Source organism: Chiloscyllium plagiosum, unplaced genomic scaffold (genome assembly GCF_037043375.1).
Source record: "Chiloscyllium plagiosum isolate Xiang-an unplaced genomic scaffold, Cpla_swu_hap1 HiC_scaffold_9, whole genome shotgun sequence".
In the NCBI taxonomy this organism is placed as follows: domain Eukaryota; kingdom Metazoa; phylum Chordata; class Chondrichthyes; order Orectolobiformes; family Hemiscylliidae; genus Chiloscyllium; species Chiloscyllium plagiosum.
Window position 1 is genome coordinate 54,910,096 of NW_028270147.1, and position 23,211 is coordinate 54,933,306.

The following is a 23,211-nucleotide window of genomic DNA, read 5'->3' on the forward strand; positions in this document are numbered from 1 at the left end:
GAGAGTGGCAAGGACATGAAATGGACTTTGGGTGGGGGACTTCAAAATCCATCACCAAGAGTGGTTCACTGGAACCACTGTTGACGAAAATGGTCAAGTACTAAAGGAGATAGTTGTGGATTGGACCTGCAGAATTGGTGAGAGAAAAACTTATTTGATCTTGTCCTCATGAGCCTGCCTGAAAAAGATGTATCTGTCTATGGTAGGAGTGTGACTACCATATAGTCCTTTAAAAACAAAGTCCTGCCTTCACATTGAGGATAGCTTCCAGTATGATGAATGGCATAAGCACAATAATGAATGTGGTATTTTGAACTGAACTGGCAGCTCAGGACTACACCTTAATGAGGCTCTGTGGGCCATCAACAACATAAGAATTGCACTCAATCACAATCTGTAGTCTCATGACCTAACATATCCCCCATTCTATCATTAACATCAATTCAGAGAATCAACCTTGCTTCAATGAAGAAAGCAGGAGGGCATGCCAAGGGCAGCACCAGGTAAACCTAAAGGTGAGTTATCAACTTGTTGAAGCTGTAACACATGTCCTAAATTCCAGTGTAAGCAGTATCTGGTATACAGACTATGTGGAGGAGAAAGTGAGGACTGCAGATGCTGGAGATCAGAGCTGAAAATATGTTGCTGGAAAAACGCAGAAGGTCAGGCTGCATCCAAAGAGCAGGAGAATTGATGTTTCGGGCATGAGCCCTTCTTCAGGAATCCTGAAGAAGGGCTCATGCCCGAAACGTCGACTCTCCTGCTCCTTGGATGCTGCCTGACCTGCTGCGCTTTTCCAGCGTACAGACTATGTGAGCTTACAACTAATAAGCTAATAAACAACTTATAAGCTCTGGAGTTCAGCCACATGCAATTATGAATGGTGGTAGATAATTAAACAACTTACTGGAAGTGACTGCACAAACATCCTCAGCCTCAATGATGGAGGAGACCAGCACTTCAGTGTAAAAGGCAAGGGTATAGCATGTACATCCATCTTCAGTCACAAAACTGAGTGGGTGCTCTATGTCCTGTCCACAAAAAACATGACAAATCCAACTCAGCCAATTATTGCCCTTCAGTCAACTCTCAGTAGTTACCAGAGTGATGAAGGTAGTCATTTTCAGTGCTATCAGCTGTTACTCACCAATAGACTGTTCATTCATGGCCAGTTTGGTTTCCATCTGGATGACTCAATCCTAAATTTATCACAGCTAAATATCGACAAAAGAGTGGAACTCGTGAGGGGAAATTAAGCTGATTGCTGCTGACTTCAAAGTCACTTTGAAGCAACTCTTGCTTTAAAGAGTCACAGCAAAACTGGTCAATGGCAGTTGGGGGTGTGTGGGGGTGGTGTGGTGGTGGTGTGTGTCTCTGTTGAAGTCATATGTCCTCTTGTGGAATCAGGGCCAACTGTCTTCAGCTGCTTTATCAATGATGCTCCCTCCATCATAAGATCAGAAATGGGCTTGTATATAAATACTGTGGATTTTTTAAAAGTTCTTTTTTGATGGGATGTGTGCCTTATGCCCTTGAATTGAATAGCTTACTGGGCTACTTGAAAGTGTAGTTAAGAGCCAATCACATTGCTGTTTGGTCTGGAATCAATATGGGCCCGACCAATTAAGAAAGGCAGATTTCCTTCCCTGAAGGTCATTCCTGAACCAGATGTGCTTTCCTTCCCCCTCCACATTCCTAATGAAGGGCTTATGCGCGAAATGTCGACTCTCCTGCTCCTCAGATGCTGCCTGACCTGCTGTACTTTTCCAGCACCACACTTTTCGACAAATGTGTTTTTACAACAATTGATGAGAGTTTCATAGTTACCGTTATTGAGACCAGCTTTCAAACTCAGAAGTTATTGGTTGAATTCAAATTTCTATAGCTGGCTTTGAACTGGTATCCACAGAGTATGCTTCTGGGACATTACCATTACACACACTTTTCCCTCCCGAAACCTACAAGAGCAGTTCCAAGGCGAAGGATTCTACAACAAGTAACTTCCCTCCTTTCTCCCCACTGTCTGTCTACATGATACAAGGTAGCAGAATGACAGAATACTCTCCATTGCCTGGATAGGCGCAGCTCCAACAACCCTCAAGATGATTTACATCTTCCAGGACAAAAGAGCCGTGCATAAGTATCATGCTGTCCACCATTTTTAACATTCACTGCCTTCATCAATGATGTACAATGGCAGCAGGTGTACTATCTACAAGATGCAGTGCCATAATTAACCAAGACTCCTTCAATATCACCTTCCAAACTTGCAACTTCTACCACCTAGAAAGACAAGGGCAGCAGATGCATAGGAACAGCATCACCTACAAGTTCTCTTCTGATCCACACATCATCTTGGCTTGGAACTATATCACCATTCCTTCATTGTTGATGGGTTAAAATGCTGGAACTCCCAACCTAAAAGCACTATGGATTTACCTACACCTAAAGACTGCAGCAGTTCAGCAAGACTGTTCATTACTTTCTCCAGAGCCATTAGGATTGGGCATAGCCAGAAAGTGAGGACTGCAGATGCTGGAGATCAGAGTTGAAATGTGTGGCGTCGAAAAAGCACAGCAGATCAGGCAGCATCTGAAGTGCAGGAGATTCGATGTTTCGGGCATAAGCACTTCATTAGGAATTCCTGACCTGCTGTGCTTCTCCAGCACTACACTTTTCAACCAACATCCCTAATCACACAAGCAAGTAACATAAAATGTATGGCCATCAGATGGGAGTTACCTCTGCTTGGAGAGTGCAGTGATTGGATTCTCTTGGCTGATTTTGTGCATCTCTGCTCATTACTAATTGTCCTGTTTCTCGTTCAGCCAAGTGCAAGGCTTTTGTAGCCTTAAGCATTATATTACATTCCATGCATGCGGCATATAGCTCACTCTAATTCTGAGTGGTTTTCATTACCCACTGTTATCCACAGCACTGCAACCTTGGAAACAATAACTGCAACTTTATAAAAACGGAAAGAACTGTGGATGCTGTAAATCAGAAACAAAAGCAGAAGTTGTTGGAAAAACTCAGCAGGTCTGGCAGCATCTGTGAAAAGAAGTCAGAGTTAACGTTTCCAGTCCAGTGACTCTTCCTCAGACCTCAGGCGTTCTGAGGAAAGCTCACTGGATCCAAAACATTAACTCTGATTCCTCTTCACAGATTCTGACAGACCTCTGAACTTTTCCAGCAACTTCTGGTTTGTATTTCCAACTCCTTGTCTTTAAGATATAGATACCCATGTCAGTGAAGGTTCCTGCATTGGTTCATAGACACCACACTCCACATGGCATGATCTGGTTGGGATGTGGGTGTTATAAGTAACTAGAGCCTGTTAATCTTTGTGTAGCAGTAAATTTCATTGCAGTGTACAGTTCTCAACTAAGTACTTGCTGGATGTTTTTTTCCGGATTCTGTTTCTCATCTCTCACACTTAGGTGTTTGAACTGTGCAGTTCAATGCACCTATGCAAACAGCCTTGAGACTCCTCTCATTCCTCCTGTGTATTTTCAGCGAGGGACACTTTTTAGTATGGCCAAGAGGAAAGAATGACATGTAAGTTTTGTTTCCAATTCTTTCATCTGGAATCCATCCTCTAACCTAGACTCTTCACCTCATATCTGTTGATGGTTTCGTCCTTTCCCCGGCCTCCCCTCTGGTATTCTTCAATCTCTCACAGTCACTATATCCCCATTCATGAACTCCCTTGACATTCTCAGCTTTCTCCATCCAACTCCCCAAAGCTAGGGTTTACCCTGACATCACCCTTAACAAAATACATCTGCTTCTTCAACTTCATCAACACACCTCATGATTTTGTTATGTTTACCCTTCTCAACATGCGGTTCCCACCTTTCCTGAACCCCTTGTCTTGAACAATATCTTCTGTTTTTCAGTTGCCTGCCTTAATTCCCCAAGATCCTTTGCCAAGTCACCAGCCACACACTTTAGGTTTCATTCTTTGCCCTTACTTTCTAACCTCCCACTTGTTCCAAGCCAGGATGGTGTGTGAATCAGAAGAGAACTTGTCGGTGGTGCTATTCCTATGCATCTGCTGCCCTTGTCCTTCTAGGTGGTAGAAGTTGCAAGTTTGGAAGGTGATATTGAAGGAGCCAGTCTGGTTGCCCTGGACAGACTGCATCCTCTATACCATAACACTCAGATAATAGCAAAACCTTGCAAGTCCTAAACTACAACAGGAACCACCAAAACACACAAGAGAATTAGCACCCTGTTCAAAAAGGCTACAATGCACTGCAGCACACCCAACCTATGAAGGGAAGAAGAACACCTCTACAGAGTCTTCGCCAAGAACGGATATCCCTGCAACTTCATCCTCAGATGCCTAACAGACAAGGACATGCCACAACCTAACTCACTGATCATGCTACCATACATGAAAAACATCTTGGAACTGATAGCCAGACTTGTCTGACCACTGGGTTTCATGACAGCCCATAAACCTACAGCCACATTCGGTCAATAACTCGCTAAGACAAAAGACCCTATACTCAACATGCGCAAGACTGACATAATTTACAGGAGTCCATGGAAAAGACTGCATGCAACACTATATAAGTCAAACAGGCGGACAACTAGCAATCTGCATCCATGAACACCAACTAGCCACTAGATGCCACAACTAGCTGTCCCTAGTAGCCACACACAGAGATGACAACTGTGACCACAAATTCAACTGGGATAACGCAACGATCATAGGACAAGCTAAATAGAGGATAGTCAGAGAATTTCTAGAAGCATGGTACTCATCCATGGGCTCCCTAAACAAGCACATGGAGCTAGACCCAATATACCGGCCACTACAACAAACAACTCGAATCAGCAGGAATGGAACCAACTCAATTCCAGAAGACACAGTACAGCAGCACTTCACAAGAGGCTCCAAAGTGCTGAAGATGTCACCTAGACAGGGGACAAAACGTCTGCAAATCATCTTCCCAGCTCGGCAAACATACCCACAACCATGACAGACTCATTATGAATAAGGTTTCTTCTGAGTTAGTTGCCCTCGAGGCTGTGTCGCTTAGATGTCAAACCTATGTGCAATCAGTACATTCAAGATCCATTTGTGAAGGATCCATGTTATTGAAGAAGCGTGTACTCAACAGATGTTTAGATTAGATTACATTAGATTACATTACAGTGTGGAAACAGGCCCTTCCGCCCAACAAGTCCACACCGACCCGCCGAAGCGCAACCCACGCATACCCCTACATTTACCCCTTACCTAACACTACGGGCAATTTAGCATGACCAATTCACCTAACCTGCACATCTTTGTGACTTGTGGGAGGAAACCGGAGCACCCGGAGGAAACCCACGCAGACACAGGGAGAACGTGCAAACTCCACACAGTCAGTCACCTAAGGTGGGCATTGAACCCGGATCTCTGGCGTTGTGAGGCAGCAGTGCTAACCACTGTGCCACCGTGCCGCCCATGTTGCAGGAAGTAGTCTACACCAAGGTATTAGCCTCCTGTATATTGATGGGTTTGTAAAGATGAGGCTTTCCTTGCTTTTCACATACATATTAAGGTATGTATGGTAACTATTAAAGTAATTCCAGTGAGCTGAGTTGTTAATGAGTATTCACGGTATTCTAATGAATGCAAAAGAGTTTCTTGACTATCATTGTTGGGAAGGCCAACTTGTCTGAAACTTTATGCTCACTTATTACCAGAACTTAGTAACTCGCTGATGGAGATCTGAATTTTGACCCCACACCTAATTAAGTACCAGCACCATCCCTCCATTCCCCCACCAACCCTCACCCTCAGCTTTCCACATGGGCCAAGAAGATTTGACCATATGTGCATTTTCAGCGTTTCCATCTTAATTTCATTTTCCAAGGTTTTCGCTTTTTTTCTTTGTATCCCATAAAATATTCAAATACTTTTTTTTTCCCCAAAGTGGTTATGTCACATGAGATTTGCTTCCCTTTCTCTCAAATTGCAGCTGATGCTTTATGAATTGAGAGCAGTGTCTGTGAAAATAGCTGCTGAGGCTCTGCTGTTCCAATGTGTACTGAGCCTGTCGGAGAGAGGCAGGGCATATAGACAGCAAGATCAATTGATTCTCAATCTCGGGGAAACTCGTACTCCTCAGCTGTTACTGTAATTCTAAGCACAGAGGAGCACTACAGTTTTCTGAGAACACAGTTTAAGGACTTTTGATCAGATTTAATGTTATTGGCCCCAATTTAGAAATATTAAGGTATGTATGGTAATTCTGATTAGTGTTACTCACCAGTGATTCTCTGTGGACTGTTTTCATTTGGGAGGGGTTGTTCATCCAAATACTTCTATAATTTGCATTTGATGCTGAGTTAATCACAAGCATTTGAGACCTGTCACCCACGCAGGGAAGCAGTAATTATTCTAGGAATTGCAATGCAGAACAGTAATGCTCAGTTATTTTTTATGAGATAAATATGAGTTCTATTCAGGGACAGGGAGAGAAATCGTAGGTCCTGGTGCTTCTATTGCCATGCTCCCCAGCCTATGTCTGCCCTCCTGACTCCCTTAATCCTCCTCCTCAATAATGCATGATATCTTTCCCCCTTTTCAAGATTCGCCAAGAATTTTCTTTTTACTTAAGCTCTTCCTGCTCAATCATAGCCTCCAATATTTCAAATGTTTGCAATTTTTATTTATCCATTACTGATGTCACTCTAATGTGGCTCCATCTTTATGATAAGCAGTGAATATGCTTTCAGAGTCATGTTTATAACCAGTGAATCTAAGAAATTAATTAGAATGTAAAGTCATAGCACTTGAAGAGACAAATTGAAATTGGGTAAATTTTATTTGAAAGAAAAATTAGATTTTAATTATCAAACAAAGAACAGCTGCTGACTGATTTGCCTGCTAGGGCGGCAAGCTGGCTCAGTAGTGAGCACTGCTGCCTCACAGTGTCTGGGACCTGGGTTTAATTCCACCTTTGGAGTTTGTACAGTCTCCCTGTGTCTGTGTGGGTTTTCTTTGGGTGCTCTGGTCTTCTCCCACAGTCCAAAGATGTGCAGGTTAGGTGAATTGGCCATGCTAAATTGCCCATAGTATCCAGGGATGTGGAGGTTAGGTGGGTTGGCCATGGGAAATGCAGGGTTACAGGAATAGGATAGAGGGTGGATCTGGGCGGGATGCGCTTTGTAGGGTTGGTTGTGGTCTCAATGGGCCGAATGGCCTGGTTCCATATCATTGGGATTCTATGATACACTACATATTTGTGGGAAACATTAGATGTGCAAAAGAACACCCCCCCCCCCCACCACCAAAATGGTAGCAGGCACACTTTGCATCATTAGTGCATCAAAAGCTGCCAACATCTCTTCAGAACTTTCATGCGCATTGTCAGATGCATTAATGGGATTTTACACCCAGTATCTACTGATTGTGAATCTTGCTGAGCCCAACAACAAAGGTGCCAGAAAGCCTTACATAACAACATTTACTGCAAAAGTATTTTATTTACACAAGTAAAGCCAAGGTTCTGTGATCAAAGTTTTAGCCAGAAGTCATTAGATCAACTTATAAAGGATTCACATTTTTGAGGGGTTGGAATCCACCATCTCCTATTGTTTCACTACCGAACCGTTTGCAGTGGTATATCAACTGATCACAGAGTTGCCAGGTCGGAGGCTGTTCCTGCCAACCATGCTCCCAAAATTATTCCAAAAGAAGCCAAGAATTATTTGTATTGTTGATTTTGTTAATTATAATGATAATAGAATGGAAAATTCATCAAATATATCAAAATCGAAAGCTATTTACAAATTAATGTAATTTAACTATTTTCTCCATAAAAAATCCTATCATGTCTTCAAAAACCAAATAATGTATCCTTCTTGAAGACCATCATCACATGGATCATGGAAGAGTAAAGGGATGACCTTTTAGAACTGAGATGAGGAAGAATTTCTTCAGCCAGAGGGTGGTTAACTATGGAACTCATTGCCGCAGATGGCTGTGGAGGACAAATGATTGAGTGTACTTAAGACATAGGTAGATAGGTTCTTGATTAGCAAGGGTGTCAAAGGTTGTGGGGAGAAGGAAGGATAATAGGGTGAAGAAACATATCAGCTATGATCAAATGGCAGACAAGACCTGTGGGTTGAAAGGCCTGATTCTGCTCCTATATCTTATTATTTTATGATGAAGTCAAAAATCACACAACACCAGGTTATAGTCCAACAGGTTTATTTGGAAGTACAAGCTTTCAGAGCACTGCTCCTTTGTCAGGTAGCTAATGAGGCAGGATCATAGGACACAGAATTTATAGTAAAACATCAAAGTCTTATACAACTGATGTGATGTATTGAACAAACCGAGATTGCTGCTAAGTCTTTAGTCACTCAGAATGGGCTGCAGGTTGTGTTTCATTAATATGTAAATCCCAGAACTTCTTTCAAGTCACATTCCTGAGATAACTTAAGGTTTTAAAACAAAGATGAAATCTCAGCTCAGACAATGCATTAAAGGTGTAAGGATAGACTCTGTCTATATCCCAACCTTGAGTCAGACTGGTTCTGTGTCCAAAGAAGGAATTTATAAAATGTCAAATGGACTGACTGCCTACAGATTGTGTGTTTCCTGAACGAAATAGAATGTATCTGTAAATGCAAATTCAGCCCATTGACGTGCGTGTGCACACGCGCGTATGTGTATCTGAGGGAGGGAGACAGTGTGCATGCCTGTGTGTAGGGGAGAGAGGGAGAGCATGTGTTTACACGTGAGAATTTGTGTTTGTGCACATATGTGCGTGCTTGAAAAGCTTGTGCGCAAGTGTGACGTGGTATATGCCTGTGAGAGAGTTTGAGTGTGAGGGGTGTATGTGCCTAAGAGAAAGCATGTGTATGAGAGGATCTGCTTGAGTTAGTGAGATTGTGTGTGTATGTATGTGTGTGGGAGTGTATAGTGTAGTGGAGTCACCTGTAGTGTGACATGAATCCAAGATGGTTGAGGCCATTCTCATGGGTATCGAACTTAGCTATCAGCCTCCACTCAGCCACTCTGTCTTGGATGATGGTCACTCAAAGATCCAAGGCCGAATGTCCCTGACCGCTGAAGTGTTGCCCAACTGGGAGGGAACATCCCCATCTGGTGATTGTTGCCCGGTGTCCATTCATCTGTTGTCATAGCATCTGCTTGGTCTCACCAATATACCATGCCTTGGGACATCCTTGCCTGCAGCATATGAGATAGACAACATAGGCCGAGTTATGATTACCTGCCACACACATGGTGTCCCCACATGTAATAGTGGTGTCCATGTCAACACTCTGACATGTCTTGCAGTGGTTGCCATGACAGGGTTGAATGGGGTTGTGGTCAATGTTGTCCTTAAGACTGGGCAACTTGCTATGAACAATGGTTTGTTTAAGGTTTGGCGGTTGTTTAAAGGCGAGAAGTGGAGGCGTAGAGAAGGTCTCGGCGAGATGCTCATTCTCATCGATAATGTGTTGCAGGCTGTGAAGAACACGGCTTAGTTTCTCCGCTCCTGGGAAGTACTGGACAATGAAGGGTACCCTTTCGGTTGCAGTTCATGTCTGTCACCTGAGGAGCTCATTATGGTTTCTCACTGTGGCACGTAGGAACTGGCAATCGATGAGTTAAGCATTGCACCCTGTTCTCATGAGGGCATCCTTGAGCATCTTCAGGTGTCCCTCGCATCCCTCATAATGTTATCTATCTCAACCCAGGTACCCCATAGCCTTCTCTGTTCTAAAAAAAACAACCTGACCTTACCCATCTTCTCTTCAGAGCTAAACTGCTCCAAACCAGGCATCATCCTGGTGAATCTCCTCTGCACTCCCTCCCTTCCTCTCATGCAGTGGCAAGAACTGCATACAGCACTGCAGCTGTGGCCTAACCAAAGTTTCATACAGCTCCACATAACCTTCCTGTTCTTATAATCTCTTCTATGACTGATCAAGCTAAGTGTGCTGTATAACTTCTTAACCACCCTATTAAGCTGTCCCGATGCCTTCAGGGTCTGTGGACATGCAGTGAAAGATCCCTGTGTTCCTCCGAATGTCCCTGACTAGAATGTCCCTCCTAGTGTCTTGCCATTCAATGAGTACTCCCTTGTCTTCTTACTTCTCCCAAAGTCCATCAGCTGACACTTTTATGAGTTAAATTCCGTCTGACACTGATCTGCTATTTGACCAATCCATGTGTGTCTTCCTGTAACCTAACATCTTCTTCCTTACTAATAACCACCCAGCCAATCTTTTTGTTCAGCAAACTTACTTATCATCACTCCCATGGGCTCATCCCTATCATTGAGATATATCACAGACAATAACGGACCCAACACTGAACCCTGTAGTACACCACATGACACTGGCCTTCAGTCTCACTAACAGCCTTATGTCACTACCTCTGTCTCTTCCACTAAGCCAATTTTGGATCCATCTTGCCAAGTTACCCTGAACTCTATCTGACTACCTTCTTTATCAGTCTCCCATGTGGGTGCTTGGCAAAGGCTTTGCTGAGAATCAATTTAACCTATATTCAGTGCATTTCCCTAATCTGTACACCTGATTAACTCCTCAAAAATTCAAACAAATGTCTTTGGCATGACCTCCCTCTAACAAAGCCATGTTGACTATTCTTAATCAAACCTTGCCTCTCCAAGTGGAAATTAAGTCGTTCCTTCAGAGTTTTCTCTAATAGTTTCTCCACCACTGATGTGAGATTCACTAGCCTGTAATTCCCCACTTTATCTCTGCCATCATTCTTGAAAAGTGCAACCACAGTAGCAGTCCTCCAGTCCTTTGGAACTTCTCTTAAGGACAGTGAGGAATTAAACATTTGATTTCCTCACTTACCTCCTGCAGCAACCTGGAATACAACTGATTCAGATCAGGGATTCATCCACAATTAAGCCTGCCAAAACCTCCAAAACCTCCTTACTTCATATGTCAATCTGCTCAAGAACCTCACAGTCCCTCTCCTCAGTTTCTGTACCTTCTTGCTCCTCCTCCTGAGTGGAGTACCTACTTAACATCTTGTCAATGTCCTCCAGTTCCACACCCAGATTGACTGCCCCTATGTCCCTAATGGGCCTGACTCCTTCCCTGGTTATCCCCTTCTCCTCCTTCTCCTTAATATACAGAGGGGGTATCTTGAGAGTCTCCCTAATTTTACCTGCCAGTGTTGTTCATGCTCCCTCTTCGCTCTTCTAACTGCTTTCTGAAGATCCCCCCCGCTGCATTTTCTATACTTCACTTACAGTCTCTGTTGATTTGCTCTATTTTTACCTGTTAAAATCCTTTGTTTCCTTCTTATCCAGTCCTGAATATTGTTAGACACCCAGGGTTACCTGAGCCTGTTGTGCCTACATCTCATTCTAAAGGGAACATGTTGAACTTGTACTCTCCATGTTTCTTTTTGGAATGTCCCCGACTGTTCTGCTGTTGATTTCCCCACAAGTGACTGTTTCCAGTCTATTTTAGCCAGATCCTGCCTTAGTGTAATAAAATCTTTACAAGTCAACAATCTCAAAAACTTAAATTAAAACAGGTTGTGTAATGGTTGTTCCTTTTTGAAGTTTTACTAGAGGATGGAGTTGGCAGGAATATAGCATGCATGAGTGAGGTGCTAGTTTTGGCAACATTTGTTGTCGTACACAGACCTGAGGAACTGAACAGCTGTTATCAAATAAATAGGTTCACACCAGGCCGATTTTGACTTCAGTGGTGAGCAGATGCCAAGTAAAAACTGTTTAGATTTTATTGACCAAAATCTCAACGTCATTTTTTATACATCTAATATATGGGAAGTTAAACATGTTTTGGCCAAAGATTGGTAGTTGTGTGTACTGTTAAGATTAACTATTGCTCAAATATATATGGTACTTCAGCTAGGAAGCATTTTTGTCAGCTTATGAACAGTGTAATATAAATACAAAGTTGTTTCTCTAACTTTATTTCCAAGTGTATAAAAGTTAAGATAACTTCCAGGAACTCAATGGAACTACTGCATCACTTTGAGAATAAAAAGCTGAAAATTTCCTGTACTTAAGATATGTCTTGGAAAATAATGTCTCTGTACCTCTGAACTTCAGCTTGTGATTATTCACTTTATCTATACCCCTCGCTTGCAGTTAAGTTTAGTATCATTTCAATGAATTGATTTTATCTCACTCTTATGAACTGTCAAGTCTGTTGTATTTTTCTTGCATTCCTCCAATGTTGGCTTCCATTGACGCCTTTGTGATACGCTTTGGGTTCTGTCGTCTTAAAGTGGGCCAGCATCTGTATGTGAGGGTGAAAGTGCCCCCAAGGGGGAAGCTATGTTACACAAAAAATATCCTGTCAAATAAACTATCCTCATTGTCTTGGGGTCTCACTACAGGGCACCAGATCTTGTGCTGGTGGGTGTTCCAGACTTGGATGAAACATAGATCATAGGATGATACAACACAGAACAAAGCCTGGATATTATTTAAGTTCACATTCTCTTGCTCTTGTTTATATTATTTGCTCCCATTCAACTTCTCCTTTTTGAAAGTTATCTGCTTTCCAGAGTTGCATTATATACCCTGTCTTCAACATAGGTTTGTCTTGTATACCCTGCCTTCGACAGTAGGGAGTATTCCTTGTCTGTAATGTTGATCACAGGGAGCTGGGGGGTGGCCAAGAGAAATTCCCCAGTGGTCTGGGGAATGTTCTCCTGATAATTCCTGGCAATAAGTAGAGGACGCACTGAAGACAAATAGGTTCCTAAGCCTGTCTTCATGTCCATGTTCTCTTTGGTCCAACTCTGAAATTAAATCTTCCTAGCAATACTATTTCTGATGCCAGATGTTCCTAATGTAATCAAGTATTTTATCTTCCTTAGTAATTTTTATTCAGCTCTGACAGTGACTGTCCCTTGCTTTGTTGTTGCATTGGAGGGGTTTCCTTTGCTTGTCTGCAATAATGGAGCTTTACCCATGTTTTGTGGCTCAAATGATTGTTTTTCTGCCCATCATAGCTTAGTGGAGGCTTTCCCATGCTTCAAACTTTTGTTATGACTCCTGTTACATTATTCTAGACTCCTGAAAAACTTCTGTGACATACAAGAATTATAAACGACTTTAACTTGCTGAAAATGTAGCAAATGATTTGATAGCAATTTGCCTAGCTCACCACTCTCACAGAATGCATGAGTCATCCCTAGTTTAATTTTTCCAGCCCTGATTCAAAGTCAGATAGTCCCAGAGCTGCTCTCACAACAGAGAGAGACAACTAGTGGTGGTTCAACCTAGGGGTCATCAGACTTCAGGTGAGGGGAAAGATTGAGAAGGTAGGACTTTTCAGGTGACTACAGCTGGTCCAGGAATTGCACCAGCACTATTAACATCATTCTGCATTATAAACCAGCCATCCAACCAACTCAGCTGATAGAGATGTCAAATTCAAGATGCAACCTTTCAATAAATGATTGCCTTTTCATCCTGAATAATGGTGCCATTTTGTAGGAAGGATTTTTTGGATTTGTTTTTTGCAATCCTCAAGACCAAGTCAGATCACAGATTCAGGATCACTTCTGCAGACCATTGTCTTTTGAAGTAGTCTGTACCTTTACCTTGATTTCTTCTATTCCTCCATGTCTTCAGTTAGGGCTGAAATGCTTTGTCTGTCATAAAATCATAAGAACTAGGATCGGGGGCCAGCAATTCATCCCCCCGAACCTGCTGCATCATTTAACATGTTCATGGCTGATCTCATCTTGGTCTCAACTCCACTTTCCTGCCTGTTCTGTATAACTGAAAATGTGTTGCTGGAAAAGCGCAGCAGGTCAGGCAGCATCCTGAGGAAACTGGAGAAATCTGAGTTCATCCCTTGTGGTTGGAGGGTTCCTAGGCGGAAGATGAGGCGCTCTTCCTCCAACCGTCCTGTTGCTATGGTCTGGCGATGGAGGAGTCCAAGGACCTGCATGTCCTTGGTGGAGTGGGAGGGGGAGTTGAAGTGTTGAGCCACGGCGTGGTTGGGTTGGTTGGTCCGGGTGTCCCAGAGGTGTTCTCTGAAACGTTCCGCAAGTAGGCGGCCTGTCTCCCCAATATAGAGGAGGCCACATCGGGTGCAGCGGATGCAATAGATAATGTGTGTGGAGGTGCAGGTGAATTTGTGGCGGATATGGAAGTATCCCTTGGGGCCTTGGAGGGAAGTAAGGGGGGAGGTGTGAGCGCAAGTTTTGCATTTCTTGCGGTTGTAGGGGAAGGTGCCAGGAGTGGAGGTTGGGTTGGTGGGGGGTGTGGACCTGATGAGGGAGTCACGGAGGGAGTGGTCTTTTCGGAACGCTGATAGGGGAGGGGAGGGAAATATATCCTTGGTGGTGAGGTCCGATGGAAGGTGGCAGAAATGACGGCGGATGATACTCAGCACCGCCTTCCTAACCTGCAATCTTCTTCCTGACCTCTCCGCCCCCACCCCACTCCGGCCTATCACCCTCACCTTGACCTCCTTCCACCTATCGCATTTCCAACGCCCCTCCCCCAAGTCCCTCCTCCCTACCTTTTATCTTAGCCTGCTGGACACACTTTCCTCATTCCTGAAGAAGAGCTTATGCCCGAAACGTCGATTCTCCTGTTCCTTGGATGCTGCCTGACCTGCTGTACTTTTCCAGCAACATATTTTCAGCTCTGATCTCCAGCATCTGCAGTCCTTACTTTCTCCTCGAAGATTTGTTCTCTATAACTCTTCAACTCATTACAAATTTAAAAAGCTGACTATGTCCTCCATGAATTTCAATGTGTCTCAGCATCCACTACTCTCTGAATTCCACAACCTTTTAGGAGATGTAATTACTCCTCATCTCTGTTTTAAATCTGCTACCCTTTATCTTAACCCCTCACCTCTGGAATCAATCTACTGATCCTCCTCTGAAATGCTTCCAATGCAATGACATTCCACCTCAAGTGAGGGAACCAAAATTGTACTTTATACAATTTTGTACAATACAAGCTGCAGGCTTGCTAATGCCCTGTATATTTGCAGAAACACTTCCCTACTTTTATACTCAATTCCTTTCACAATAAATTCCACTTGTCTTCCTTATTACCAGCTGTACTTACACACAAGGTTTCTACGATATATGCATGAAGGCACCCAGATCCCCTTGTGCTGAAGCACTCTGAAGTTTCTTTCCATTTTTCTGACAAAAATGGATAGCCTCTCACTTATCCATGTTAAACTTCATCTGTCAAATTTTGGCCCATTCACCTAACCTATCTATATCCATTTGTAAATGTCTTACTTATTCATTGCAACTTGCTTTTCTATTTTAGTGTCATCTGCAAATATGGCTATGGTACTTTCTATCTCTGCAACTGAGTCATTAATATAGATTATAAATAGTTGGGGCCCAAGGTCTAAACCCTGTGCCATCCTATTAGTCATATTTCCCAACCAGAAAGACTTACTTATCCCAACTCTTTGTTTTCTGTTGGTTAGTCAATCCTCTGTCCAAGCTAATAAATTACCCCTAACCCCGTATGATCTTACTTTGTGCATTAACCTTTTGTAGGGTACCTTATCAAATGCCTTCTGGGAGACCAGTATTCTATACCCTTAGGAACCACATTATCCACCTGGCTTGTTACATCTTTGAACAACCCTAGCAAATTAGGCTGATCTCTCATTTTAGAGAGAGAGAGAGAAAGGGAGAGAGAGAGAAAGAGAGAGAGAGAGAGAGAGAGAGAGAGAGGACTTGTGGTGGTTTAACCTGAGGTTTACTCTGCAGATTGAGAAGGAGAGTCCTTCATGGTAACCTCAACTGATGTGAGCATTGAACTCATGTTGATATTGCTCTGCGTCGCAAACCAGCCATCCAGCCAACTGAGCGAACTAACACCCTAGTATTACTTCCTTAAAAATGAATTCTAACAATTTCCAATCACCCGTGTTAAACTAGCTGGACTATAGTTCCCTATTTTCTGTTTCGCTCCCTTTTTAAATAGGGCTATTATATCAACAATTTCCAATCCACTGGAACTTTTCCTGCATCCAGGGAATTTTGAAATGTTACAATAATGTCCTTCTCAAAACTATCTTTTTGCGTTGAATATTAACATGGTTTATAGGTTTTATTATCATCAGCAATACCTGTGTCTCTTGAACTCTTCTGGATCACCAATATGTTATTCCCTGATTTTTTAATGAAGATCTAAATTATAGTTTCTCTCAGTTGGCACGTTTAGGCATAGTGCTTGTCATCCACTGTTGCCGCTATGCTTATGAATTCATTCAATCTTAGAATTATTTACTGTGGGTTAGAATATTCGCCTTCTGGTCTAACTAGAATAATCTTGTTTAATAAACAGCATGAAGTTTATTGCATCACTGCAACCAGTTATAGGTTATATGCATATTACATACATTACTACAGAAATTGTTAGGAGCACTGTTACTACCGGTCTGTCTCCAACAAGCTCCTTCTCCAGTCTAGTTAAATTACCACCGCAGTGGATGGTGCTTACTTTCAGACCCCTTTCCAAAACTCATTAAATATCTATTTCGGAACAGGCATCACATGTTTGGAACTGATTGAATATTATGTGAAACAAGGTAATTGGTTGAATAAAATTACATACAAATTAAAAACATTCTAGAATTTGGTGTCGTTAAGACACTGTACAATTTTATTTCTGTCTGGTTGGTTGGTTTAATTCCATAACAATGTTAGTTGTATGTGATCTCCTTAAGAATATGCTTGATAGGTCAACTATTTTCTTATGTCCAAACCACAAAAGCAATATATGATTGATGCTGGAAATCACGAATACACCTTTTCACATTTGAACTAATGTCTTTTACCTTTCCCATGCTGGTTACAGTGTTCCTTGATATTGGGGAATGCTTTGTCTAATAAACATTCAACATAGGTGATGGTCTAGTGGTATTTTTGCTAGATTGTTAATCCAGAGAGCCAGGAAATGTTCTGGGGACATGGGTTTGAATCCAACAATGGCAGATGGTAGAATTTGAATTCAATAAAAAATCTGGAATTAAGAGTTGAATGATGAACATTAATCAATTGTCAAAAAAACCCATCTGGTTCACTAATGTCCTTCAGGAAAGAAATTTGCCATCCTTACCCAGTCTAGCCTACATGTGACTCCAGACCCACAACAATGTGGCTGACATTTAACTGCCCTCTGGGCAATTAGGGATGGGAATTAATGCTGGCCCAGCCAGCGACGCCCTCATCCCGTGCACGAATTTTTTAAAAAACAGCTGATACGTGTAATATCTGGTTTTCACTAGGGAGTTGAAAATTTTACCAAACCCTCAGTATCTTTGATGGCGTTTAACCCATCTCTGTACAACAAAACTGCAGTATCCTTGGCAAAAGATGGAATTAAGATTACTGTCTATTAGCTATTAAAGGCTATAATGAGGTACATTGTAGCAATTTCAGTTTAGTTTTCTTGAAAGTGATTACAAAGTACAAAACTTTCTTAAAATGTAACATTTCATATTCAAAATCTTGCTTCAAGGAACACAAATAAGTGGTATTGTAAGCAGAACATTATAATGGTGTAGCAGGGAGTTCTTTCCATACTTGATATTAAGATGTGTTGCAGAAAACGTAGCATTTCAAACAAACTTCTGTCATATATCTGGTCAGTGAATTCATTTTGCTTGCCAATATCAAATGGGCAAATAATATTTGTCCAAACTGATATTTCTATATTGAGAGTCAGTGCATGATGTGATAATAAAAACTTTATATTCATGTATTGATCAATTTATAAGCTTATAATTTCCACTTGTTGAGTCTAGAAGAGAGATTTTATGTTCCAAACAAGAGGTTATGATATGAAGGATGAAATTGAGATGAATATCTGAATGCAAGTGATAATGCATGTAGTTAAAATCAGATATGTGGAGATAAAATAATACAGAGAAATTGCCAAAATGACAGTGGTAAAGAACACCAAAAACAAGTAACATGTCAGGAAATTGTTTCTGTAGTTCCCTTTAAGGAATGAAAATAGTCAAATGTTAAAAAAGTTAAACACATCTATCAGGGAAATGTTAATGATAAAGAAACATTAATAGAGGAAAGGGAATTATGAATGTCTGAAATAGAAATCGGGATCAGCTAAGAATAGTAGAATCAAAACTGAAGAGAGAAAAATTGGAACTGGAATAGACCACTTGAATTTGATCCACATTCTGAGGTGTGAAAAAGTTGTTTTTAAAATGTTTGTGACAGGTTTAAAATTAAGCAGTTAATATAAGTAGAAAAGGTGCTAGTAGAAGGTATTTGTCGAATTGTAGGATATGGTATCAGAAATGTTCATGTAAATGGAACAACTAGATGTGAAGAGAGAAAGGGTAGAGGATTGCAATAAATAGATAGCAGAGATTGAGATCGATTCAGAGAGAATTTATTTGTTTTGCAGAATGATCTTTCACTAGAATTTATTATACTATCAACTACAGGAGACAGAAATTTCCAAGGTACAAAAACCATTAAATTAAGCATCTGAGATCTACAAGTGATGAAGAGATAATGTGGATTGATTAAAAAGCACAATATTTGTCATAACTAAGAGGCTTTAGATATCATTTATACTTGTATTGAGATTATCACATCGTCCATTATAATTGTTCTTAAAAGGACATTGAAATAAATTTGGAGCCATATAAACTTGTTATTTTAGCAAGATATGAATAATTTTAATAGGACAGAACTTTTTTGAAAGTAATTAAAAACTACAAATGTGAAGCAAATGGATATACTTAACATAATATTTATCATGTTATGAATTTATTATGTGGTTGTTTGTGAGAAATCCAAATTATTTTTAAAAAATAAACCATAATGATGGAAGTGCTCATTGGGTCAGGCCGCATTTGTGAAGACATATAGAGTTAAGGACATTTCTCATTGAGATGATTTTTTTAAGTGAAACATGCTTTTTGTCTAGTTTAAATTTGAAAGTGGTTTGCATTAAAAACTCAACCCCAAAAATTTAACAAGTTAATAATCAATTGCAATCTGATTAATATCTCAGCCTGGTTCAATAGTGTATTGCAAGAATTGCCAATTAGTTTGGCCTCTGCACAGATACTTTGAGGATGGAATCTTTTCTTGAAGTGGTTTCTTCCAGAATGGAAGGGGTGTCTTGAGTAGACTTACCTGCCACCAATCTTTCTTATTGGTATCAGTTTCGGCCACTCATACCAAGCAGAGGAGAATGCCCACATGATCATACAAGCAGAATATAGGCTCAATCTTGATGAACAGTGAATAGTATATTAATTCTTACTTATTAATTAGCTACATTATATCTGTGATAAATAGTTATTGCTTGTGTAACATCAGGCTTACCTTGAGAGTAAATTCACATTACAGCTATGAAAATATTCAGCAAACTATCATCTGAAGCCTATGAAATCACTCCATTGCCAAGTAAAGTTACAATGATCAATAGCATTCAACTACCAAAGTTGGTGAGGTTCTTCAACATACTCCAGAGTGTGGTGCTGGAAAAACACAGCAGGCCAGGCAACATCCGAGGAACAGGAGAATCAACATTTTGGGCATAAACACTTCCAGGTGAAGGGCTTATGCTGAAATGTCGATTCTCCTGTTCCTTAGATGCTGCCTGGCCTGCTGTGCTTTTCCAGCACAACACTCTTGACTCTGATCTCCAGAATCTGCAGTCCTCACTTTCCCCTAGTTCTTCAACATGCTGCAGAATTTTCAGAGACAAGTGTGCTTTTCTTCTCAGGAGTAAGAAGTGTTGGTCTTTAATGATGTACACCTGTTGCATACAGTATTAATTTCTGTATTTTATGAGTTCTCACAACAACACTTTGATACTGAGCAGTGTTGTGTCTGCACCATGAAATTGTGTTTTAGAGAATTCATTCACTTCAACCAAAGAATTTTGTCCACATCAAATAGTAACAATTGGCCCCATGTTAAGTTTGAAATTGATTAGATGACTCTTAACCAATGTGATTTCTGTTATAGGAGCAAATTACTGCAGATGCTGAAATCCGTACTGAAAACAACAAATGCTAGAGATCACAGTTAGTCAGACAGCATCCATGGAGAGAGAGTAAGCTCTGGTGAAGAATCATCTAGACTTGAAATGTTTGCTTGCTCTCTCTCCATGGATGCTGTCTGACTAGCTGTGATCTCCAGCATTTGTTGTTTTCAGTGATTTCTGTTATAATTGGTTCAGCTGAGTCATCAATTACTTTAAGGAAAGGGAGCATATCATTATGTATTGAAATACTTTCTAATGAAGGCAAGTCTTGATTTTCTATGTTTACCTACAAAGATGTTTGCTGTATGGTCTTAGCCTATTTGTGCACATTAGCATTATTAATTTTGTGGTTTAATAGTTGTTTTGGCTGCTGCATCCACGTTCTCTAAAGATGCCCCACTTTCTTCCAAAGGTTGTGTTGACATGATAAAGCTGGAGATTGTTTTCATTTATTTTTATTAACTCCACATCTAGAAGAATTACTTCTCATATCAAAGGACTTAAAGATGTTTTGCGTTGCTCTATCATGTGATGTAATGGTGATTTTGCACTTTAGAAAATTGATAAATTGTGTTCCCTTGTATCATAGCTGAAAGAGATGTATCAGAAATTCTGACAATTCTGACCCTGATTCATTCTAGTTGTATGTCACCATAATTATAAAATTCTGACAAAGTGTAAATATCATTAATATTGTTCTCAACAATCTACAGGAGCCTGTATTCATCGGTGAAATTTTGCTCTCTCCATTATATGATTGCTGTTTAATGTAAAGTCTTTATCAAATGATCTTGCAATCTTATCAGCTGTATCTGTTTCTTCTCTCACATTTTATCACTTTAAAGCTGGATCTGCAACCAAACTTATAGAATAAGTGTTATGGACCAGGTAAAAACCCCTCAAATCATTTCAAGAAGATAGCCCAGACCCTAACTTTTCTAGTTGATTTAAGAAGGTGGAAGGTGGATATTCCAGGAGTGATGCAGCTGGTCAAACCACTCAATTTTAAACAAAACAGAATTTATTTACAGACTACTGAATGAAACAAAAGCAAAGAAAACAGAATTTAGAAAACCTGATTGACACGATATCCCCTACAACTTAACCAAGAGCTGTTCCAATTTCCTGCAACATCTCATAAACACACCCCTTGGCAAAAAGGTAAATTCAATCACAGGTTCTTACAGCAGAGAGAGATTGCAGAGAGGATCAGCCAGGGATCATTGGCTGAAATTCTTTTATTCTTTTATTCTTCTTTTATTCCCAGCAGCTTCTCAGGATCCCCAGCTAAAAGTAAACCAAACTAGACAAATTCCTGATCTGGAGAACTGGCCACTCCCCTTTCATTGTACAAGTGTTTTAAAAAACCTTTTCCCTGATTGTTGCCTTAGGCATCATATGTTAGCTATAATCAAAATGGTCTAACCCAGGCAAGTCAGAACCTCTGCCTTTTACAAGCCCTTTTGAAACAAAAAACCAAGGACAACATAACCTTGTTGAAGGAGCAGCTTCGTCACACCTTCAACCTTAAAAAAATGAACCACCAAAGATGGCTTCTTTTCAAATCCCTTAATTCAAACCCCTTTCAAACACCCATCTACTATAAAATGTACACTATAAAATGTATACATTACATTGACTATAACCATACAAACATGCACTACTACATTCTATTTCAGTCCATTTACTGTTGCCACCAAATACGTCTGTTTCACATTCAAGTCTCAATAATGCATTGGCAATCATATTTTCTTATCTAGCCACATGCACAATATTCAAATCGAATGGCTGTAATAACAAGTTCCATCTAAAAAGTCAGGATTTTTTTGTCCTTAAATTTCTGCACAAACTTCAGTGGGTTATAATCAATATACTTTCATTGTCTCAAATACATAACTGGTAACAGAAATGTTGCAATGCCAATACCAAGCTCAAAGTCTCCTCACTTGTCAAATTTTTCTGTTGATGCATGTTCAGTTTTGGGAGAAATCCTGATATGTCTTTCTACCTTATCTTCATGTAAGAGCACAGTACTGACACCCATATCACTCATATTTATAGCCACCTTGAATGGTTTTGCAGAATTAGGTGTGCCTATCACTGGGGCAGTGGTTAACACAGTTTTCAGGCTGTCAAATGCATTCTGACAGTTTGCTGTCAACTGAAAGTTCTTGCTTTTCTTTAGCAATTCAATGAGAGGAGCAGCCACACTGCTAAAATTTGGTATGAATTTCGGATAAAACCCACTCAATCCCAGGAACCATAGTACTGCTCTTTTCATCAGTGGCATGGGAAACTTCCCAATTACCTTTGTTTTTGCATTCATGGGGCCATTTGTCCATTTCCAATAACATTGCCCAAGAAGGTGACTTGGGCTTTGGCAGATTTATTGCCAAGTCTGCCTCCCGAAGTCGATCGAACAATTCTGATATATGTTGCAAATGTTCCTTCCATGTGTGACTAAAATTACATGGTTATAAATATGAAAATGTCCTTATTGGTTAGTGTCTGAAATGTGTCCGGCGCATTTTTCATACCAAATGACATGACTTTAAGTTGATACAGTCTGTTCTGTGTTACGAAAGTCAAAACTGACTTTGTTTTTTTAGACAATGGTATCTGCCAGTATCCTCTGAGCAAGTCCAACTTAGAAATATAAGTTGCATGTCCCACCTTTTCAAATGTGGAATTGATTATGAATCAGACTTTGTAACTGCATGACTTTGCGATAGCGTACACAAACTGTTGGGTACCATCTGGTTTGGCACCACTACTATGGGTCAGCTCCAGTCACTGCAACTCACTTCGATTATGTCATCTTAGAGCACGCATTCAACCTCCTTTTGAACCTGTGCCAACTTTAGAGGGTTAAGCAGATAAGGATGTTGCTTAATTGGAACAGGATTTCCTATATCTGCATCATGCATAATTAGGTTAGCACATCCTAGCTTATTTCCACATGTCTCCCCTTGCAATAACAATAACATTTCAGTTCATTTTGATTCCCTCTGGAAGGTAACTCAATAATTTATTCCAATTTTTGACAACTTCCTCATTTTCCAATTTAGTTTTAGGAATGTTCAATTCAGAATCCTCTGAACTTGGTTCTTCAGTCTGTATTGTAATCAGTAACACAGTCGCCTTTTGCTTTCCTTCCCTGTCAAAATTTGTGCATATTTACATGACATAATCT

The 23,211-nt window shown here is 40.7% G+C and overlaps 1 long non-coding RNA gene and 1 pseudogene across 1 annotated transcript in view; one reads left to right on the top strand and one right to left on the bottom strand.

Moving 5' to 3' along the window:
- The window catches only part of LOC122554774 (uncharacterized), a 72,294-nt gene that overhangs the window by 21,669 nt on the left and 27,414 nt on the right, over window positions 1-23,211 (top strand). The window lies entirely within an intron of this gene.
- Window positions 1-23,211, bottom strand: part of LOC148149150 (uncharacterized) — a 33,021-nt pseudogene that overhangs the window by 7,199 nt on the left and 2,611 nt on the right.